At 32.8% G+C, this 17,394-nt stretch overlaps 1 non-coding gene across 1 annotated transcript; it reads right to left on the bottom strand.

Annotated features, from left to right (window-relative positions):
* Positions 1-17,085: 17,085 nt before the first annotated feature.
* Positions 17,086-17,152, bottom strand: Smp_tRNA_00323_Sup_TTA.1.1. Its single transcript has one exon. It is a non-coding gene (tRNA).
* Positions 17,153-17,394: the final 242 nt, after the last annotated feature.

Below are 17,394 nucleotides of genomic sequence, written 5' to 3'. Positions count from 1 at the left end.
ATTCATGAGTTCGTGGATATTTAACCATGCATGACAGACTAGTTTAAATATATTGGTCAACTGGATATTCTCACTTATGCTTACTTTATTTAACATCGATGTAACATGTCACTGGGAAAAAACGATGAATCATGTGATTAACCTATAGAACTAAGGATTATCTAAAATATTTGTAAGACCTTAGGCTACATTCAGATAGATGACTATCATTTAGCAAACAGTATCTGAATTTATTTCTGAAAAGTATTTTAATATCATTCAAGAATGTTTAACAAATATTTCGCCATTTGTAGTCTATAGTAAATAAGAATGGTAGACTTGAATTTATGAGCTAGTAATTTTCAGGATTATACAGTACATACTCTAGTAGTCACGAATGGAACACCAATCAAGTCAGAGAGAATACAGTGAACACACCTAAATATATTATATTGTAATTCGAATAAGGCGCGTAAAAATTTGTAAAGTAATCACTATTATATACAGACAACACAAATTCAGACTTTATATATGGCTTTGCATCTAGATAATAGATAAGACCTAGTCATAAATATATCCAATACCATGAGCCCATTTATTACTATTCCGAAGATGGAACTGTGTTCGCTTTTGTAAAATTTTCTTAACTGTTACTTACAAACTAGTTTTCGTAAAGTCAAAACTTATTCATTTAAAAACCTCTATTTTCGCTTCTCACGACTGTTCGTTTTATCACCGAAATAAATGCCAAGATGAAAGTGTCTTTACACCGAGTGACAGATTTATGTCCATAAATCACGACAGTAAGTGGGGAACCCATGTGGATATTACAGAGTTGCTGTGATGGTTTCTTTGTAAATTATTCCGCGCCTGATTCAAAGTTCAAATACAACACATTCGATTGTGCTCAAGGTGTTTCTTCTGACGTGAATGCCGGTCCCTACGCGACTACTAGATTACGAACCGGACAGTCCTGAGAGTTACTAGTTAACACTTAATCTTGAACAACTGAGATAATGATTCTATATTCTGTGACACTCAATAAAGTAGATTATTACCATTCTTAGGCTTATGCCTCAATTGTAAATATTTCATCCGGGTAATCATCCCAATTAGCTTATACTGTAAAAAAATTCATGCGGTAACAACTTAGTATCTATATTCGCACTGATGATTGTATTTTTGTAGGACTGTTCATAATTCCCCGGCTTCAACTAAGAGTATTATCCGCTGGATAATCATCCAAGTCACATAAAAAATATACATGGATATGAATTCATTTCATTAAACTGATCGTGACACATTTTTTCCAGAGGAAAAATCCTTATCTACCATTAGTTTTTGTCTTTTTCATTTAGTAGTAAATAGACTCAATATTTCTTCTTAGAGGTACCAGTTGTCGCTGTTATGATGGTATAATTAAAAAATCCTAAAGCAAATAAGAATGTGTTTTTTTATTTACATTGAATCATTAACGTCGGTATGATACTTTAAGAAGAGATCATTTAACAATCACTCACCTCAGTTCCAAATTATTCAGTTTCTTGGTTTCATGTTCAATCATTGGATATACATCAAAAACGATCAACTAGTTTTAACCTAAAGAAAGCGATATAAGTAGTAACCCAGTAACAAAAGCATGTTTTTATGAACAGCAAAAGCACTTTATATGAATTATTCACTACTAAAAATATAATATTCCATTATTATTTTATGCCTGTTCAGTAAATCATATCTTAAGATTGTATGCACCTAAATTTCTTTTGTCCTAGTTTTTAAAAACCGAAACTCAACTACTGTAATCTAAACAGAGAAGACCTCAATTATTTAACCGCTATTGGCTTTATAATCTGATATTTTTAGCTCATTTTGATTTTATCTTAGTGTTAACACATAGACTCCGTACAGATTTGGATGATGGCCAGGAGCAAAATCCACAACTCGTGTTCCGTTCCACTTAGGACTCGTCAGCCGGATGTACATACATCCCAGAGTTGATTCACATTCCATAACTTGAACCGAATACCGTTAGCTTCAATTGCTATCGAGTCATTCACTTTGCTACTGATTCTAGATATTCACTGTTGCATTCGACTGACAAGTTAAAAAAGAGGACGAAACGCGCATCCTACATTCTACTATTAACTACCACCCAATTCTTCTTGTAATGTTTGTGACTTGATGGCAATATCAAAACAATCCGCCTAGGATTCCCATATGCCAAATGATACTGATCAATTGCAGTCTTACACATCGATGGGAAGATTCAAACAAGCAGTACAAATGAATTAGATTTATTCTGTCAGTAAACCCTTACCAATATGTATCTGAATTTTTAGTTACTTTGAAATTGATGAATATTTAAAAACATTTACCATCTCCAATGATTTTTTTGTTTAATTCAAAATACATATTAACTAATTTAAGCAAAATATTTTAATTGAAATTGTCCAACCATTTTACATGTCCAATAAATTTCCAATATCCAGCATTTTGTCATTAATCCAGTCATTATTGGGTCAATGTTACAAACAAGAACTCAATTTGCACTGAAGATTTCATTTCAATCACTTGATTTTGTCTAAAATTGTACTGTAACGCTTCCCCAACATGTTAGATGAAAAATACAAATAAAGTGAGAGTTCCGTTTTGAAATAAAATCTCCAGTGAAAATATACTTTTATACTCATCATTTATTCAATAAATGAACTGGATAGAGCACACACTTATTGCACACAGGAACAAGGATGGATAACCTCAATCGATAATTCCGATAAGCTGAAATTTTACCATACTTATATGAACAATATGTTCAAACACGAATGAAATAAATGAATGGCTATTTGTTCCATAATATTGATCTATCATATTGTTTTGTGTGCAAGGATAGTTCAACTACAAAGACACTATATTTGATACTTTCAAAATGGCTTATATTAAGTCAAGAAAGGATATAACAAAAAATATATTGATTATTACAATTATTATGCTTACTGTAGGGGACAACTTTATTGATTCCTTTCAATCTTCAATAAGGTTTAAAATTTCCTGTTGTTTAGTCTCAGTAGATCCATGCTAATTATTGTTTAGCTTTTATAATTACCATTCACTATACTGTTCGATCTTTTTCATCAAACAAAATTTATTTGAAAATTAATGTTTATTAAATAGGAAATAAGAATAGATACTCTAACTGTTATATCTCATGGAGATTTATGAATGGTAACTTTGTAAACTATTTATGGACCAATATGATATGTATAATTCCTATTGTATAATTGCTAAGTAACTAAACTATTCATATTCGTATCCCTCTTATTATAAGCTTTATTTTGACCTATAGACTATTATTATACGATTTACCATTCTTGAGTTATCCCTAGTCTATTGATTACTGTTCCTCCTATTCACAGCCACATTTGGCTAAATCTTGTACAAATGTTATTTTCTATTTTGTGGTACGATGTGGTCAGTTTGTTTGGTATATAAACCCAGTATGTTTCAGAATAATGATTCATATTGTATAGGCTGTTATTGGTGTTCTGGACTTAACTGGCTGAGCTAGGCAGGAAGCAGGACTGATAAGTACTCAAGACTGCTCATACGGCATTTGTGTATCACTGGGCGATCAATAAATTCACTGCTCTCCAATTGGCGGTCTCATTACGTCATATAATAACAGGGCACGCACGCACTCACTCGATATAACACTAACAATACTAAAACAAATCAAGATTATCATCTTTCCTAAGTTTTTCTTTTTTAATAAGTATCATTTCACATGAGAAGAAATTCAACTTCATACAAAAACTACGATTCATTCCATTTGAAAACAATGAAATATATTGGAAAAACTACAACAAAGAAGCTTTACAGATCTTGCCAATTCTCTAGATATCATTAGTTTGTGATGAAAAGTACGTATAACTTTTAAATGAAGAAAGTCTACATAACAATGTCAAAAATGATATTCATCAGTAATTCATTTGCTTTAATCCCAATGTATACGCAAAACAGTTTATAGTTGTTTCAAACATTTTACGACCAGCTTGCTCTCAGGCCCAAATTTTTAATTTCTTCAACCATTTCCTATTTTCATCAGTAATTTCTTTATTTTGCAGTGTATCTGGAGATGAGTGATGCGAGATCGAATCCCAGAAGTATCATTTGTTAACTCAAGAATACAGGTTTATTCTAGTAACTAGTGTCAACTAGAACAAAAAAACCTAGATCCGTGGTTTTCTATCACTTAATTCCGATTACCTAACACATCTGAGATAACATTCAAATTTATGTAGACTTTACGTGAAGCTTTTATGATTTTTGTATACTTATCAGACGAAATACAAAAAGACACAGTATAATGTTGACCTATATTAGCAGATAAAAACGAATGGAATGCGTGTTTATTAATTTCAAAACACAAAAGCCTTAGTATATCTTCAATGAGATTTTTAACAAATAAACATTTTAAAAAAAACAACACTATTCTGTAAAGGTTACTGACGTATGGCATCATAACACCGAAATATTTGACTTTATCATATGAATAAACTAATATAATCTGGTAACTTAGAATCCAAGTTAATAATGAAGTAGTTATTTTTGGTCTAAATACTGAGGCTTGCCCGGTGAAAATAATCTGAAAATGGTGAATCATTATAATATAAGAATGCAAAACCTGATTTTACCGTTTATTTGTTTACTCTTTTGAAGAGTAACACATCAAAAGTTTCAAATAGGATTTCTCTAATACAACTAGTCACTGATTGGTAAACCGAGTAAACAGATGACAGAAGATTTTTAGGTTATTAAATCATCTGATTTCCTTGACGTTTTTTAGAATATTTATAAATGTACTTGTCTTCACTGTCTCCCCTGAACATAGTGCAACATTTGATGAGCCGCTGAGTGATAAAAAGTGTACATTATCATAAGCTTTAGATATGTGGTCTTGTGATGATGTAATATCAGAGAGAAGGTATCTTGTTACACAAAAATTATGGGACAGGTTTCATCCTATCGAATATAGGAAACTTATTTAGCATTTTTCATTCATTTCGTTAGAAATTGACGTAAAAATTACTCTGCGAATGATGGGAGGGCATTAAGTTATGATTTGTGTAAAAATATTGTTACGTAACTAAATAGTAATATTACTTAAACCGGAATCATATATAAATGCTTGTATATTGACTAGTATGAGAAGAAAAATCAATCCCAATTGTCTAGCCCTTACTATTGGGATAAGCTCATACAATTAACCTGTATTATATTCTTTGTGCTGAACAAATTCATATAAATGTAGAGCATAAGTTTTTTTTACAGCTGAAATCATCTGTCAGAGAATCCCGAGTAGTTATTTTCTATGTCTATAAGATTGCTAGCAGAAATGGTTGAAATTTCTCGTTTTCAGATGAATTACAGTGCCTTTCACTCTACAGACTAACCATAAAAATAAAACTGAAAAGATTTACACATAAACGTCTGCTAAACGTGGCTTTACACTATTAAGGATGAGCTTTTATGGTGTTTTTTGATGATTATTATTAGTATCTTCCACGTGATTCAGCTTGAAAATAAGACAGGACGTTTCAATACATTTATCAACTGTCTTCAAATCGTATCTTCCAGATCAGAATAAACTTTGATCTAACTGACTTTTGTATGCTTGAACTCTATAAGAAGATATCTATTTGAACAAATTTTCTATTAGACAGTCAGTCATTTACTCAACTAGCTAATGAGAACATCAAAAAACCAATCAACTGTCATAATTTCAACATTTTAGATTTTAAAGTGGCGCACTTTAAACTTCCAGTGTTTGCGACAACCTCAGTTTAGTCATATGAAATCTTGCTAAAATGAAAATTAAATGAAGTAGTAGTAGTAGTATTCCTGCCCAACATAGTAGGAGAAAGCTGTAGGCCTTTGGTAAAAGAAAGAGCCCTTGCAAAGAGTGCTCGACTGGAATACTGAAGAGAGCAAAGTAAACAGGCCAGTTAATAGTTCACTCTGCAGTTTTTTACATGTATGTAGGAAAATTGATATCCATATAGCGGGTGGACACCTTACAGTCTACACTTTCCTGTAGTATACACAAACGTTATAGTCTACAGTTTCCTATTGCTTTCAGAAACTTGTGAACTAACCAAGACCGTTAAGAGCTATTGTGATGTGTGTTACTTATATCCACGTAAGTAGTATATACGATGGTCGGGCATTGAATGTATTTCAGTAGAAGATCGATAAGGAAAGAGCGGAAACGAAGACTAATTGATGTGAAAATGCATGAAGAATAATAATCAGAGACGATAAACTGATATTTACAGAAGGAACAGTCAAGATTGAGTCAATTGATTGATGATTTGCAAATTAACTATTTACTATATGGTTCTCATATTTTACTGAGATATTCTGTAATGTGCTAGGTTACATTCGATTGTCTGTACTTGTGTTCTCATTCACTACACCATAATGGGCGTGTAACTACCTCAAGTATGCGTTACATGCATGTACAGACTGAGACCCATATATTCCATAGAGTGCCTATAGGTATAAATGCGATAACCCCGGATCGAATCCCAGCAGCTTCCAAACACTAAATGAGTAGTGGGTAATCAGATCACTTCGTTAAGAAGTGGTCATGGAGTATATGCTTTCATTGCGCTCATACCACAAGGAGTTTTAGTGTTAACTCCTGAGCACTGGTTACGGCACAATCTATGGTCTTTGCACTGACCCGCGCCTGCCACACCTAGTATGCCCTTACAAAGGGAATCGGTCTAGGCATGAAAAGGAAATTTTTCCCCAACACTACATTCACGCTTTTAACTCAAGGTTATCCTCTGTTCTCTATTAATCAGATTTAAGACATAAGCCCTATTTTCATCTGTGGTAAAGTCGGTGTTCAGCCAATCCTCTATTTAGCCGCCCATATTAGCTCATGAACATAGTTCACTGAGGGAATAAGAAAATAAATAAATTCTACTGTACACACCGGATATTTATTTTATGGACAAATATTTCTAGAAGCTTTTTAGAATTTGACAGTTCAAACGTATAAAAAATTAAGGTAAAATACAGAGTGAACATTTTGGATTAAATTTAGTGTCTAAACTATTATCATTTGAAATATGAAAATAGAAAGACAGTTAAAGTATAAAAGGGAACATTTTCATTCGACAATGAATTTTCCCAAATATAACTCAACTCTCCATCCTAGAACATACATTTTTTTGAAATGATACATTGATATTATTAGATTCTATTCAGATCTTGAATAGATATACGATGATGGTTAGTGAAAATAAACACCTTTGGAACATTCATTGAGCTAAGTCATGTATTAATAGAAATCACTTCAGTCTGATTGTATAGAGTAACAACGGAAATATACCAACACAATAATTTATTGAATGCTTTTCTGTAGACATCTTAGATTGTTAATACTGAGAGCTCACAGGCTTTGGGAAGAAAATTTGAATTTCTTATATACTGCTACGTTATTATTACCAATGAACTTACAGTACATTTTACACTCAGCCATTCTCAACATCCAGGCATAATATACCACGTTGTTCATTGTTTTGTCAATGTCATTAAACATGTAATGTATCTTTAAAAATAATTTCTTTATTTTACAGCATGACATCAGCTAAAGATTCACCAACAACCAAAAAGTATCAGAGATTTGTTTTGATCTACTTTTAAATTTGGCAGTGATGCCCACAGATAATACCCCATACGATTGAGTCCAAGTTATATCATTAATATAATTCCAACGAGTCATCAATTAGAAATCTGATGACTTACAGTATACATTTTATTGAATTAATGGTAGGGTCCACTCTTTGTTTCAGGTTATCAAAGAGTAGCTTACTATTTCACCCTCAACTTGCTTAACTACAGAAGTCTCAGTTTATCAATAAAACTCCAAGGAATACACTGTGTAGTTCTTCATTAGTAAGGATAAGATTACATCGTATCAGTCAACTGAAAGTCTTGTTCGACCAAAAATAGATTGTAGAAGGGGGGTTTTGTGGAAATTTCAGTGATTTTATAGTTGAAACCATGAGTCAATTGAAGCTAGACCAGCATGGAAAACCTAGTAGCACTGGACGGCCGTTTCGTCCCATTGTGGGACTCCTGAGCAGTGCGCATCCACGATCTCGGCCAGCGAGATTCGAACTCAGGACCTCTCAGTCTCACGCGCGAACGGTTAACCTCTAGACCATTGAGCCGGCATCCAACGATGAAGTAGCATTACTAGTTCGTACTCGCCAATATGAAATACTTCTTCACAATTTATGATTCTATCATTATTTGCGTAAGAGTTCGGTCTTATAAAAATGTATATTAAGCTTCCTCATTTTTTTCCTTTTTTACCCAACAGTGATTGTTATAATTTCGTGCTTGCTCTTTACCTTATTTTCTCCTGAAATTTATATGTTCGTCAAAATAATTAATTGATCAGTGCAACAATTTTTGGACGTGTGGTTTACGTAGGCTATATTTTCTTTTCCTATTATCTGTCCTATTATTCATTCATACATTTTACTAGTTATTTTGTTTTTGTAACATATTTTTCGTTCTTGGGACAATATTGAAGATATTTCAATGTTCATAATAACCTTTAGTAATACATGATGACATGAAGACAACAAGGTGGACATGGTGAGTAAAACAAGCATACTGAACGTAATTACTCAGCATCATAATTTGAATTTACTGGGTAACAACACAGAGTTTTTGGTAATCAGTTGTTCAAGGTTAAAACTTCTATATTTCACAAACAATAAATGAATTAGTCTTCCGACTTATATAAATTCTCTTTCTTAAGTTGTTTGCTTGTGGGGAATGTTTTAATTCTTGAGTAGAACACTGAACATTGGCTTCTTACTAGATTAAAAATTCTTACTAGCAAAATACAATCAGTCAGTTATCTTCTACAAGTACTATTTTTCTTAATTGTTTACACATACGACGAGAGCCAATTTGATGAAATAGATTAGTGAGTATAGTTACAAAAGGCTTCCTTCTTTACAAGCATCGTTTTAGTCTGTCAGCCATTGGTGTAAACTGTTTTCGATCCGAAAAAATCTTTACTAAACGTAAATAGTTTCCAATTATATTTCAGGATATTAAGGGGTTTAAGTTATTCTCCATGATATTATGGACATAGGTTTCATACCATTGAGGACTTATTAGCAGAGCGTACCCACAGCCTTGAGAGAAGTGATTTTATTTGTAGGATTCAAACCTGCATCGCACAAGTTCAGTCTAAGGGGATACCTAAAAGCTATTCTGGATAGAACAACTCAGTTGGGATGAGAATATATAATAACAAACAAAAGAGGATGGAAAAAATATTTTACGCAAATCCCATGCTTCAGCATAGTGTACGCAATGTGGAGTCACTTAGATTAGTAGACAAATTTCAACATGGCTGGTAGAAATTGGTTACCAATAAAGGACTAGACGAATATGACAGTGGTTAATACTTAGAGGTCAGTCTATTATAATCGTACGCTATCGCTCATTTTAGAGAAATGACTATGAGATGGATTTCCTTCGCAGTCTCAAATGTGAACCATTCATAAAATATTTCAGTTACATACAACCATTGTAGCATGGCAATCTACCTATCACGCGACATTATAATAACCTGATTCTCCAGTCATTTGTGGAACTTTTGAAGTTCTTCCAGAAGTGCCAGTAGTTAATTATTTCATAATTCAACGGATTAGATTATTTAAAATAATCTATGAGTACTAGAATGATTTCTCATTTAGCCTACTTATCCAATGGTAATAATAAGCTGCATACTTTTCATCTGTAGTTTACATAGCCGAGTGACTTTATACAGATAACTATTAAAAAATAGAACGTAATGAACAGCTGTCTAACTCAAGAACGATATCCTTTCGTTAAAATTGATGTGACATAAACAACAAGTTAAGTATTATTATTATTCATTATTTGTTAAGGATTGAATTATCCTATTGTTGATGTTCAAGACTAGACTTCGAAAGTTCTCGTTGGTATATGTGGGCTATGTGAAGATTGTCTTGATATGGTAAATGTTAGACAGGTTTTAGAGAATACATAGGTTGTAACTGACAGAGAAGGTGTATTTCGTTCCATTTAGGACTTGTTAGATAGATGGACTTAGACCATAGTCTTAATTTTCAAGTCTAGACTGGAAGCTTATACAGAGATTTCTTCACATTCATGTGAGTTTATTTTAACCTTTAGACAGATATTAATAATTCTCTTTACCACGAATAATTGTAATCTTTTATATATATATCCATGTTATTTGTTACCTTGTTGACCATATTAATTCGAATTTTTGTATGCCTTGATTGAGTTCATGTCTGTTGTCTATTCTGATACATTGTCTAATTGGTTATCTGTTATGCATAAGCTGTTTTTATTATGTAACCTGACCTATACTTAACTGTCTTTTGGCTAGTAATAGTCAAAAACGGATATGTATCTATGTTTATTACCACCGTTTGTCTGCTACATGGAAACCATGAAATATATTCTTCCAGGACATTTCGTATCGGAACTTCTATACTCTCTTTGCACAATGGGGTTAGCCAAATCGTTTTCGAAATTAAGTGGAAACTTACATTCAACTATAGTCAACTAAAGGGCTACACCACTATTTATTACTTTGAACAGTAACGTGTCATCTGCAGACCTACTGTGAGCATTAACACTGGGATCCATGTTCCTCCAGACGACAAGTCTTGAGTAGGACAAAATGTGAGTGCTGAATTCCTCTGCTAGCCACAATTTACCAACTTTATATTACGAATTACACATCCTCATAAAATAGACTTTATTAATATGAATAGTTTTTAAACAGTGTGCATTTTGTTTGTATGAGATGACCAGTTCATGAATGGTTGTTAAATTTGAATGTATAATTTCCACAAGTCAGTCATGACAAAAAAGAAAAAATGTTTCATCTTTGGCGTTGTATAGAGCGAAATGACCATATAGGGTTTCTAGGTTTTGAATGATGTTCAAACATTGATCGGTTCATGATCTCAATAAAAATTTATGATTCATATATTAAATGACATTTAAATTTCTAGTACAGAAACGTGTTGAAACGTTGTTTAAAAGTACAACATATGTGGGTGTGATAATGTATAACTTTCATAAAACTGACCTCATTCTATGTTTTTATATATTCTTGGATGACCTATAAAATTTAAAAAAAAACTAAGTTTTGTTTTCTCTCATGACTTTCAGTCGTAAGATAAACTGATTAGGTCAACTGATAAAAGAGTAGCTTACTGAAACAAGAATGTGAATGATAATTTGCACCGATTTCACTCATATAGCTTGGAATCATCGTTTGGTAGTATTCATGAGATAAAACCAAGGCTGCCAAACTGTATTTATTTATTTACTGAGTTGTTGGATCCGCTTAATATAAAATTAGATCTGTGTTTAAAGGAAGAATCATTACGATCACCTTCACTGTACAAACCTTAGTTCTTTCTTATTGTAGTAATCATATTTCATGCACCCTGAACATAAAGAAGATGCACTTTTATAGATTGTTATGGTACGTCTGTAATTCCCTATCTCCTTTTTAATTTATTTTATTAAGATTTATTCACATCAATTAGAAAAGCTCATAAAAGACTACTCACAGCGACGTTATTATTACGTTGGTAATATTCACTCTCAAAGCGTGAAATAGACTTTGTCAATCATTCTCAGGGACATAACTGTGAATGAAAAACATAGTATTTTCCTTGATATTATTATTAGTCAAATAATCGATAAATTCAAGTGAACCTTTAGGGAAATATTTAAAGACACGTCTTTAAACAAGTTTTTATAGTCTCATTAATCAATTTACAAGATAATGTGTAGATAATCAGCACAAAAAACGATTAAGTTTCGTATATTCTTAGCTCGATCCCTAGGGGGGTCGTGTATGCATTGCTAAGTAATCTCTAGTTCATAATGGTTCAGTTAGTAAAGAATGCCACTCACATATTGAACGAATGTTCATTAAACTCTCTCATCAAAGAAATATACATAATAAACCACGTCTAGTTGAAATTATTACTTTATGAACCACCTTATATTCAAGCAAATATTATTATGACAAACAGATTTCCCACAACATTCATCATATGGGTACAATTATTATGTCTTTTTATTTTATTGATTTGTGTTTTATTCATCACTGATTGCTAAAGAAAGGCACTAAAATAACAATAATGATATTTCATTCATACTGGAATAAGGAGTAACATAATAACAGATTTTGCGTTGAAAACAAACCAATTCCAAAAAATATTAATGCCAGATAACTATGTTCATACAAAATTTAGGTTTGGATCAAAGTGAGTTAATCCATAAAATGAATTCACAATGGGTTGATCAATGAATTCGTTTAATTGTGGTATGTGCTACTGATGTTGACGGATATAAGTAGTGTGTATCATCAGTCGAAAGTGAAATGCCTGGAGGCAGAAGGCTAAGAATATCAAAGAAAAGCATTACTCAATATTTATAGTCAGATAAAAATTTGTTAAAGACATGTGATGAATGGGATAAGATGTATACACACTCACACACACATACTCATACAAAAACAATCAATGTTGATAAGTGAATATATAACAAAGTCAAAATGTGACCCAAGAAGAAGGGATATACTGGCCTGTCCAGAAGCTAGAATAAGTTATGTGTGCTTAACACAGTAACCTGACTACATAGCCCCGTTGTAGAAAATAGCACATTTAATTTTAAAAGTGTCTGTTTTAGAAAATAACACTGAAGTGATATGTGGACAATGTTAACAATAAGTAGTGAAAAAATTGTACTATACCTAATAAATTACAGTGTCACATGAGAGGTGAGCGTATTATACGAAAGTGTCATACTTATCTAAAAATGGACATGAATATCGTCAAGATGCGGACAAAAATTGAAATTTTGGCATGCGATTATGAGTAAATTAGTAAGTGTAAAAAAAATTAAACATGCATTTATGTCGTGACTGTCTGGATGATAAAATAACATGTTCGTATGAGCGATTCGAAATATCGTGAAAATAGAGTAATAAATTGTTTATGGGTATGATAGCGGAATAAATCATGGAAATAAGTCGGGTAGAATATAACAGAAATTGGTCTGTGGTGCTGACTGAATATGATGATAAAGAACAGTGAAATATGAAGATATTCTGATAAGCCGCAGTAGAGTAAATAACGTCGATTAGCGATGAGTGGATTCGAATTTACATACATGGAGCTTATGTGGGATAAAAATAATCCAGCCGTACAAAGATAACTGCATCTATGGGTGATATTCATGCTATACTAATAAAATGAGAAGTCAGTGTACGTTGTCGTTTGTGTTATGACCAGATGCGTCGAGTTATCGTTAAATGTGTATTAGTAGAATGACCAGAGAAACGGAATGGTGACTGCGAAGACGAGATATGCGGAGTCGTATTCCTTTTTAGTCATGAAGCCTAGAGTGGTTTGTGTAGTTAGAGGGATATACGTTAAACCTTGTTCGTTAGGAAACCGTACCAAGGCATGATAAAAATATCAATACATATGATTATCGTTGACGGCGAGTTAGACTAACTTGGATGGAACAAACAAGAGTGTACCATTGAGAGACTAGCTCTAAACTTTATATTCTTGTATACAGTTCGATGAGAATAGAATATTGACTGCAGTAATCGAATAGTGTCTATAGGTAATGGATGATACAGCATTCAGTTATACATGTGGATGAATAGATAATATGAACATAATCGTTACTAATCGGCTGGTAATGCGGTGTGGAATACTTGGTTTGTGTATAGGCATTAACGTAGGGATAATCGATTAAACAAAAATTGCTGAAGTTCGGTTTATGTTGTCGTTAAAAAAGTAGAAAACGACGGTTGCTGCGTACCAATGAGATCAATGAACATTAGTTATATATCGAGAACATAAGTTCCTACTATCAGGAATATGACTCCAAACTTATGTCTATGATAGAGTTGCCAACCGTTTCTAGCATTTGTGAAGTTGCGACCATGCCATTATCAGTGTGCAGGAGTTCCGCTCAACTGCTTAGACTGAGGATTCGTGAGCATGTGTAGTTCACTAGAACACCAATTTACTTAGCAGGTTGCAGGTTGTTCAGTGTACGAGCAGCTAGTAAAGACGTCGGAAATATACAACATGAGATAGCGATATGTCCGCAAGAATGAACGATAATAGCCATTGATGTGATAAATGATTTAGAACAAAATAGAGAAGACTGATCCTAGCAAAAAGCTTACTAAAATTAAAGGTATCCACAGACATAATAGGAGACAATATCAAAATAAAAAATGTGTGATATGATAAAATAAAAATGACCTCAACTATGTGAATGAGTGTAATAACAGGCCAACAATGACATGGAAAAAAAATGAACGAACTCAAAGCAGGGTAAAATTACGTTATTGAATAATGAAAATAGGCCAGTGAGTTTCAAATTTCATAACGTGAATGGAATGTTTATAAAATTATAATTTTTTCGATGAGTGATTTGACTGTGTAAATGTCATAATTTAATGTCAATACGAACAGCAATAATAATTCCACTTTATGTGATGATAAGACATTAATGTGATAATGAGCATATGATAAATATTCGAGTCATAAAGGGACAATCAGCCGGATAGATCAATGAGAATAGTGGACACGAGGACAAAGAATCGATAAGATAATACGGTTTGAGCATGTCCATGTCATGCTGCACGGGCTTCGCTGAGTTTGTTTGTCGAAAGTATGGGGTGCAGAAGTTTCTTCATCGACGTAGCTTGCTGCGTTCGGTTCGTCGTCGGCGGGTCCACCGTTTTAGTAGGCCTGGATCTAATTCCAGTTAGATCGTATGAATGATTGTTGTCAAAATATACATCCTGGCTATCCTCGTGTGTAATAAATGACTTAATCCACGTTAGTGAATAACGGAATTGAATAAGTCAAATACGAGAAAGAATTTTTGAATGCATATATTTTTACACTCATTGATTTGAACAGACAATCAGAAAAATGAAGCGAAGAGAAACGACGTGCAGTAGAGATGGCGTGTGAACCAACTCCATTTAATCAAGCGTTAATCAATATTTATAGTCAGATAAAAATATGTTAAAGACATATGATGAATGGGATAAGATGTATACACACTCACACACACATACTCATACAAAAACAATCAATGTTGATAAGTGAATATATAACAAAGTCAAAATGTGACCCAAGAAGAAGGGATATACTGGCCTGTCCAGAAGCTAGAATAAGTTATGTGTGCTTAACACAATAACCTCACTGCAATATCTTTTCAAGTACAATAAAACCTTTCCGCCTTGAGCATGCATCTCAGAAAATTAAATAAATATTATAGTTTTTATTTCCTCTAAACTCTAACCATGTGTACTGAAGTGTGTAAACAGTTATATTCAGTAAGTTTACACAGATCGCGTTATAAGAATGTAATTAAACTTATTCAATATTTGGTTGATCTACGAAGTTAAGCAACAAATACTACTTGAATTACACTACACATGTGAACTATAACGATTACAGACACTTTGCTTATTAACATTATATATTCACATCTTAACTGCTGATAAATATGAACTATAACGAAGATAAAACCAACGTGTGCCTTCAGAGTCAGAGGAACTTATTCATTCTAAATATCAGAAAAAGTGAAACCTAGACGTGAACATGTTATCAAGTACATTCAGACATTTACAAAGTAGGATTACTTTTTAGGTAAATGAAGTGAAAGATATCGATCTAATGGTTTCAGTGAAAACAGTAACATACTAAAGACAATGTGATTTTTCCCAATAATTACCCCGATCTTACACAAGATCAGTCGTCGGTTTATACGATCTAAGTATTGATTAAGCTACGAATAAATTTTTTAACACTTAACCAGTCCTACTGGAGCAATCACAATATAAACTGCGTATGAAGATTCATACTACGAACAACTGTTTGTGATAATTGGTTTAAACGTTGACCTTTGACATGATCTGTTCCTCTTAAACCTTATACGTACATTTGTTTTGATTAAGCGGGCAGTTCTGATATGCCTTACAACTTTGATAAACTATGTATAATACAGTCCAAAATCTCAGTGATATAGTGGTGTGTGAGCGCAACGTGTAAACTTCTGTCAACAGTGAGCACGATAACATCATTATATGTTCAAATTTTGATGGCAGATGAATGTTACTAATCCAGTGGTTCCAGGTTTTCCATGGTGATCTAGACTTGACTGACCTATGAATTCAACTATTAAAATACTATAATATCTACAAAATCGTTTTCAAATAATGAATTGTTATATTTCTAAATGTCATGAAAACTGCATAATCTTAAAATGTAATCCTTCTTAGTTTTAGAAAAACGATCTAAAAATAACTTTGAAAATCCTTCTAACTAATAAAATCTCTGGTTCTATAATTTTTCAACGCTGAATGATATAGAAACAACTAATCAACAGGAGATTTTATGATTTACATGAAATTAAGCTGTTACAAGACACCAGTTTGAGAAATACACACCACCCACATGCAAATGAACTAAAAAAAAACTAGTTTTCTTTTCCCTATAATAAACGACAGGATTATGATTCAAACAGTCACAAAATGAATAAACAGATACAGTCGTTGACTTCTAAAAATAATCTTGAGGATTTTTAGATAGTTAAATCAGTAGTCAGGTGCCTTACGTGAATGATTACACAGATATCGGCTTGGATACAAAGCAAACTACAGGATATACAGCGAGTAATTGAAAAAAATTCACCGATACTGTTATGAGGTGAAGAGCGTTTAATCATGACAAAGTTGGAACAATTAACTATTCTAAGAAATCTACAGTTTCTTCCTTCTTTGTTAGATAAAAAATATCAAAAACCTAAATGTTACTCAGTTAACAGATTTTTAAAACAGCACTTTAAAATTAAAGATGGTTAGTGGCTAGCAGTGGAATCAAGGACGCGCGCTTCGTCCTATTTGGGATTCATCAGCCGGATATGCCTGCACCTCGGAGTTGATGTTCACTCTGGGACTCGAGCCCAGTACCTTTCGCTTTAAACGCCATCGCGTTATCCACTCGGCCACTGAGTCCTGATAGCCACTTGCTTGTGCGATGGGGTGAAGTTGGACTGCAACTGGTCCTAAACATCGATGGGAAGTTTCAAACAAACAATACTAAATTAATTTAACACTTTTAAATTATTGGGATAAATGATCTGAATTTGAATTTCTGAAAGGGTACAAATTTTTTATAACTTTAGTTTCTTTATACTAATAAGTAATAAAATTCATAAGGTCTAGAACATTCTTTATTTCATCCAGTCGGGAAC

Source organism: Schistosoma mansoni, chromosome W (assembly GCF_000237925.1).
Source record: "Schistosoma mansoni strain Puerto Rico chromosome W, complete genome".
In the NCBI taxonomy this organism is placed as follows: Eukaryota; Metazoa; Platyhelminthes; class Trematoda; order Strigeidida; family Schistosomatidae; genus Schistosoma; species Schistosoma mansoni.
Note: the sequence above shows the minus strand (reverse complement) of the source record. Positions and strands in the feature narration are given on the sequence as shown.